Raw genomic sequence first — 7543 nt, 5'->3', positions numbered from 1 at the left:
AATGTTCATTTAACAAAAGTTAGAAATTGTCTGTACCTCTTCTTCCTCATTCCCAGAGGTAACCTATATTCCAGAGTTGTCATGTGTAATTCCCATTCATAGCATTATACAGATGCATTAACAGCATGTGTTTACATTTTTTGTTTTCAATATTTTATGCAACTTGCTTTTTTTTCTATACATTCATCTGCTGGTGAACAGAGCTTTTTATTTTTTTAAACTATTCACAAATGTTGACGTATATCCAGGCTTAATGGACGTAGCTAAATCCATAAAGCTACTAAGAGTTGGAGACAATTCAGGTGGTTAGAGAATGACCACCAAAAGGAACGTGTGGGGCAGAAAGAAAAAGACAAACAAACAAGCAAGGAGGAGACCCACAAAAGGCACCAGTCCTTCCTAGGACTGAAGGTCCACTTCTGCGCCTTTCCGGGGCGAATGAAATTATCCACAAGGTACAAGTGGGCGTGGCTTTGCGGAAGCGAGAGGGGCGGGGCGGGGGAGCAGGCGTCCTCAAGGGCAACTCAAGGAAGTCCGAGCAAGTGGAGGTGGGCGTGGGCCCGCCTGTACAATGCTGTGTCTGTCCAAGCTGTATCCGGGTCACTCGGAGGCCTGGCTCAGCGCTTGGTGTCCGTGCCAGAAGGAACGTTCTTCCTCTCGCAGTTGCAAGTTGATGAGTCCTATATTTGTGATGAAAGAAAAAGCAGGGTTTTCGGTACTGTTGGAAGAACGACACATAGGTCTTGAGGCCAAATTTTTCACTCACTGGAAAAAGGGAACCAGACGTGACCCCGACGTGACTTGAACACGCAACCTTCTGATCTGGAGTCAGACGCGCTACCATTGCGCCACGAGGTCCTAGCAAGCAGAAGACTCTACATTATTAAAGGCCTCACTGTGCCTGCGGCGTTTTGGCTAGCGGATTTGATGAAGCGTGTAGTCTTTTTTGAATTCCAGTATACATTCGAAAGAAGTTCCAATGCAGCTTCTCGGGATTTGGGAAAGGGGCGCTTCTGGGGCATCCGAGCCTGATTGCGGCGCCAAAGTGGAACCACCGCCGGCGGAGACTCGGATCCTGTCAGTCGGTGTCTGAGCGACACACATGGGGTTGACCTGGGAGGTTTTGGAAGGGAGGGCGGAGGCCGGTGGATGAGGGACAAGCTGGGCGGGGCCGAGGGCACGGGGCCTGGCCGACTGCAGCAGAGAAATGAGAGGGTCCTGTGCTGGTCGGAAGGGGTCCCCGAGTTTCGTGGGGCCTAACTTGCCGGGTCTCCCGCCCCCAGCTCATAATTTCGGGGTCACTGCTGGGAGGGTCGAAGAACACTCGGTGAGGTGGCCGACACCACGCTGGGTCTGGAGTTCCTTTTTCCAGGCCTTCCCTAAGAAGGAAAGTAAAAGGAATTGGGTAACTCCCCAGCCCGAAACAGAGGACTTCACGAACAAGCTTTGAAAACTCAGTAACTTTATTATTTTTAAACTATAAAAGTGAATATTTTCTTTGCGGAAAGTAATGTTATCTGAAAGAAGATTAGTCACTGAAAATCCCAGTGCTAATATTTTGATGTGCTATGTTTCTTTTTTATATATATTTTATTGATTATGCTATTAGTTGTCCCATTCCCCCCCCCCTTTATTCCCCTTCACCCTGCACACCCTTCTCCCACCCACATTCCCCTCTTTAGTTAATGTCCACGTGTCATTGTTCAACCCAGTCGCTGTTTTGTGACACTGAATGTGGGGGCAGGGTCTGAAAGGGAACAGTGGTGCTTTGCTCTCTGTCAGACCTCAGTCCCTTCCGCCACTTCCCCCAAGCAAACTGGGCCCTTCTGGTGCTGGTTCCCAGGTGGGTGGGCTTGTGCACATTCTAGTACCCCGTAGGTCTCTCCAACAAACTCTCCTGTGAGGCTGGGAGTCTCTCCCTGCGTGTCAACCCCAACAGGTGTTTTCAGTCGGTGTTTTGAGGCTTTATTTCCCAGCGCTGGGACCCTGGGTTGCGGTCTATCTTACTCCCTGGTTATATGGGTGGGAATGTGGGACTGCCCAGACAGCCAGCCACCATGCGTGCAGGGCCTCGCTTCACACTTGCCCCCTCGCTGGGTCTGCCCGTTGCCACCGTGAGCCCGGGGTCTTCCAACTGCTGCCTGGGTGCCCAGGGTCTACCCGCTGCCATCTTGCCCACCCAGGGTGCCTTGTGCGCCTGTGTCACCACTTCTTGTGCCTCGACCCCTCTCTGCTCAGCTGCCTGACTCCACCCTGTCTACCGGTCTGGATGAATATGTCTATTTCAGCTCCTTGGTTGTCTGACTTGCATACAGTCCAATTTCTGTCAGTTCTGGTTGTTATTTTGTTTCTAAATTTTTGTTGTCCTTATTTTGGTTGTGCAAGGAGGCACAGTGTGTCTACCTCTGCCTCCATCTTGGCCAGAAGTCTGATGTGCTATGTTTTTTTGCAGATTTTTGCTGGCTACTTATGTATCCCAAATATATTTTTGAATCTTCAATTGATGAATAGCAGGCATATGGAAAAATACTAATGAATTTGTCAAAGTGCCCATAGCTGTGGGCCCAGCACCCAGATCCAGTCACTTTGGGTACATGATTGAGATGAGATTATATTGTACATGTTAATTTTCTCACTTGTTATGTTATCCCCATGATCTAATTAATATTTTCCCTAGCATAATTTTATTTTTTTAAGATTTTATTCATTTATTTTTAGAGACAGGGGGATGGCTGCACAAAGAGGGAGAGAAACATCTATGTGTGAGAGAAACATCCATTGGTTGCCTCTCCCACATGCCCCAACTAGAGACAGCCACCCAGGCATGTGCCCCGACCAGGAATCCAACCAGAGATTTTCTCTTTGCTGAACACTTCTCACCAATTGAGCCACGTTAGGTCAGGGCTGCAGCATGATTTTAAATGGTGTGTGGCAGACCTCATGGGAGGCTTTAGGTTCCTGCTTTTGACAGCACATTTTCCTTTTTATTAATTAGGAGATAAAACTATTGTCAACTGATGGTCTTTGGTACCAGTTCAACCGGAATCCCCAATTTGGTGTGCTGTGAAGAAGGAAACATTATTCAGTGCAAACAGTTGTGATACAGTATTACTGTGAGACAGCTCAATACTGCTTCAATCATGAAAGAACAGGACTGAGAGTCGGCCTTTAGGAGCTTTCTGAGCCAAAGGGAAGCTGACTTGTGTAGAGAAAAGTCCCCACTTCTGGAATGTGATTGGTCTGTCTGTCCTCATGCAAATGAGGACTCCAAATTCTCAGGTTGATTGGTCCAAAAAGCACTTTCCTGATTGGTCAGAAGGGAATTGCTGTAATCTGTTGGTGAAGATACTAATAAAGAAATAGCTGTGCATTTCTGATTAGATGGGGGAAATCTCAGTCATATTGGTTGGAGTATCATTCCAGGAACTTCTTTTTAAGGCACAGGTGGCAAACACAAGGCACCTGGGCAGAATCCAGCCCTCCCCTTTGTTTTATGAGGGCAGCACCTTGTTTCTACCCAGCAGCAGTGCCAAGCTTCTCGCCCCTAGTTAAGGAGTAGTTACCGTACATTTATACAGTCCTAAAATTACATTTGGCCCTTTGAAGGCAAGCGTGAGGCTGATGTGGCCCCTGGTGGAAATGAGTTTGACACCCCTATTTTAAGGAGTAGCTCAGAGTACAGGACTGCAATGCAGGTAGTTCAGTGCAGGCCTAAAATGGGCCTGGGTAAGAGGCCCCTGTGTAGCAATAGCTGCTAGCCTCTATTCATAAACTGGAGCCCAGGTGTCAATGGGAGCAATTCTCATTAGGTTCATTCATTCTCAGGGTCAACACTATTTAATGAATGAATAAATGAGCTCTTAAGTAAAAATCAATTAAAAAAGATAAATCGCTATCCTAATCTGTTTAAGAACATGAAGTATCAATCTTAATTCAACAAATACAACACCCACAGAGCCTGATGTTCTTAAGAGAAGGTAAAATCTGGAATGGGATCCAGTCCTTGTAGAAGGAAAGAAGGAACTGTGTCCGGTGCAAAAACAGAGCAGCTGCTGGGGCAGAGGGCTGTCTCACCACACTAAGGCCACCAGAGCTTCTATAAGCCCTTTCTATCAAACTGAAAAGAAATCATGGCAGTTTTTGTGTTTGTGGAAAAGTATGAGACTAACAGGCATTTGGGATTCAGTACGAGTCCCGAGGTGGCTCCCCCAAAAGCTGTCGGAGAAGTAGACACCAGAAGGCTGTATCACTGCTCTCCATGAGCAATGGCTCCTGACGCAGCCAGCCTACAGCATGATCACTTGGGTTCACCTCCAGGCAACCAGACTGGAGTCGCCTCCTCACTGCTTTGGATGACCCTTGGGTGTGCATTGGACCAGGAGGAGGGGAAGGAATGGGGATAGTAGGGAGTGATGGAAACTGCTTCTCAGAGATCTAGGACATGACTCTAAAACAAGAGATGGATTCATTTTCAGACTGATCACAGACTTCCTTCCCTTCTCCACCTTGAAGCACTGGCTACACAGCAAAGTCAATATGAGGAAGAGCCAGTGCCTTTCCCACAGAGGTCAGGGGTCCAGAATCTACTGGGAGGAATGTCTCACAGTCACAGAAGGACCAGAGACACTCTTGAAACCCCTGCTCAGAGTTTTGTATGTTCCTGTCATGCCTCTGCACTTCTGGGATGTGGAGCCAAAACTTATTTTAAATTAAAGGATTAAAGAGATTCGTGCAGATATTGTTGAGTGCCTTGTAAATTAGAATCCTGCTCCCCAGGGAAAAGACTAGAGTGAAGGGAGCAGAGCAGTTATGCAATAGCACAGGGTTGAATCCTCTTATTTAAAATTTTGGTACCTGTTCATCGTGAATTTTTTTACATTAATTATTATTTTTAATATTACATTACTTTTATTATTAACTGTTGTTATTAAACTGTTATTGTTAATAACAGTTTATTATTATTGTCTTGACTGCTGATTTTTAGGCCTCTTTCCCCCGTGAATTTTGCACCCAATTTTTGGCCCTTTGAAGGCAAGCGTGAGGCTGATGTGGCCCCTGGTAGAAATGAGTTTGACACCCCCATTTTAAGGAGTAGCTCAGAGTACAGGACTGCAATGCAGGTAGTTCAGTGCAGGCCTAAAATGGGCCTGGGTAAGAGGCCCCTGTGTAGCAATAGCAAGTCACACACCCAGGAGAGTGCCTGACTTGCTTCACCCTAGTCTCACTTGGTCCTGCTGCTCGCCAAAATTAGAACTAAACCCTATTTTAAAAAGAAATAAACTGCTGTAAAATATAGAAATTTTCAAAATTAAGAAGTCAGTGTCCAATAAATACAAAAGTAAACAGGATGATAATTACCAACATTGACAAGAGTGTGGGAAAATACTCTCATGCTAGACTAGAATAAAATGTAAAGTGGAACTAGCTTTTTGGATTGTAAATGTTTTTAAAAATATTTTTGTCTAAGCATTTCCTCTTCTAGGGAATATATGTATTAAAGAAACAGTGCAGGGATATACCTTTAAGACTGTTCTCATCCAAAATGTGTTTATAACAATGAAGCATCAGGAGCCATTTGACTGTTTTGCTGTGCAGGGAGTGAGGCAGGGAAGCCGGTCTCGGTGAGTGTGTGTCTTCGGTAATGAACATATAAGGCTACAGGAATAAAGGGACGTAGTAGTGAAAACTCGGAGGGGTAACTGCTGTGGAGGAGAAAGGTTGCAGGGATTATGCCAAGGGTTGCCCCACCCATGAGAAAAATACATCAGGTTTGGCTTCTCAGTCCCTACTTAACTTAGTCTCTGCATAGTTTAGTATCATCTCAGACCCAGACAATTGTTATTAGCCAAGAAAAAGTCTTTATTTCACTCCTCTTTTCTAAGGGCCTGAACGTATTCCCACTCCCCAAAGCCCATCAAAGATGCCCTCTATCTCTCACATTTACATATTTCTTCTCCGACAAATTCCAACCAAGGATTTAAAAACTGAACCCTGAGGGAAAAAATAGTATGATGCGCTGTGGAGTAGGTTATCTCCGTATAAAGCAGTTTGGGGAACAGCCTCACGACAGATTGGATTCTTTGGAAGTGTATGCACAGACAGTGAGGAATGCCAACAGTTTATTTGGGGAGTAACACTGTGAAAGGAAATGGGCAGAGGCTGAATCTGTCAGGTCCGTGGTGCAAGCCTAGCAGGTCTCTGCCAGCTGGGTAAGGAGGGCTGAAGCACAGACTGCCTGGTGAAGGAATCCCGGGTCAGATGGAAATTGCCGAGCCCTTTGCCCTGCCTTGCTCCGCTGATGGAGGAGTGGGATCTTGGCTTGCTATCCGCTGACTTCCCCACTCTTCGGAAGAAAAAATACCCTTGAAGCTGTTGGAACACTTGAAATTTTCATCAGAAATACTTGCCGAGAACCAGTGTAGCATAATTCGGAGCCCCAGGCAGAAGCCAGGCTTCCTTCAGGTTGCACCCTCCTGGTCAAGGGACAGGAAGGCCCCTCACCAGCCCCCGAGAGGGAGACTGAATTTGAGTCTGGCTGCTGCATAGAGGGGGAAAAAACGCAGATCTGGGGAGTTTGTGAACTTGAGGCACTTAGATTTTTCATGACAATTTGGGTTTTTGCCAGGTTTTCATTCTTTGAGCTGTGCCTCAAAAACATTAGGAAAGAAACCTTCCCTTAAAATGGGAACATCCAACAGGATTACACGTGGGAACAGTGGCTGCACCATTCTTCCCTTTGTGTCCTCCCCCTTTTAGAGCTTCTGTGACCTGTACCACTAGTCTGTATTTCTTAATGCCTTCACCTTTTCCACCCATCCCCTGACCCCCCTCTCAGCTGGCAACCATCAAAATGTTCTCTGTATCTATGATTCTGTTTCTGTTCTGCTTATTTATTTATCTTGTTTTTTAGACTCAGTTGTTGATAGATACATATTTATTGTTCATAATTTTAATTTTCTTCTTAAAAAAGACCCTTTAACATTTCATGTAATACTAGTTTGGGGGTGATGAACTCCTTTGGTTTTTTTCTTGTCTGAGGAGCTCTTTATCTGTCCTTCAACTCTAAATGATAGCTTTGCTGGGTATAGTAATCTTGTTGGTAGATCCTTGCTTTTCACCACTTTGCAAAATAAATAAATAAAATCACATAAATAAAAAGTAAAAAAAAAATAGTAAAGCTTCTGTGAGGTATTAGGCTTTGATTTTGCTGAGAACATGTATGGTTCAGTTTAAACCTGCACACATTTGGCTGTGAAGAGTTAGGTTTGAATGTTTTTCAGTAGTCTGTTTAATTACAAGACTGCTGTGTTAGGTCGTGGTCAAAAGAGATTGGGCAGCATGGATGTCCTCTACGTGGGAGAAATGAAATGCAGAAAGTTTAATGTTTGTTAGGGTAACAGGTGTGAGTGCAGAGACAAGGTTCCTGTCCAGCTAGACCATATATGACAAAACTTTCTCAATTTATCTTTGCCTCATGCACCATGTTGGCTGAACTCAGCTCTGGAGATACTTTCCAGCCTAGAGATCTGAACATGGCATTTAA

General features: G+C 45.2%; 1 non-coding gene across 1 annotated transcript; it reads right to left on the bottom strand.

The window, feature by feature from the left end:
- Positions 1–786: 786 nt before the first annotated feature.
- On the bottom strand, positions 787–858 carry TRNAW-CCA (transfer RNA tryptophan (anticodon CCA)). The gene has a single exon. It is a non-coding gene; the product is annotated as a tRNA-Trp (tRNA).
- Positions 859–7543: the final 6685 nt, after the last annotated feature.

Source organism: Artibeus jamaicensis, unplaced genomic scaffold (assembly GCF_021234435.1).
Source record: "Artibeus jamaicensis isolate MK-2021 breed Jamaican fruit bat unplaced genomic scaffold, CSHL_Jam_final contig_419, whole genome shotgun sequence".
NCBI lineage: Eukaryota > Metazoa > Chordata > Mammalia > Chiroptera > Phyllostomidae > Artibeus > Artibeus jamaicensis.
The sequence above is the reverse complement of the archived record's forward strand: the minus strand, read 5'-3'. Positions and strand labels throughout refer to the sequence as shown.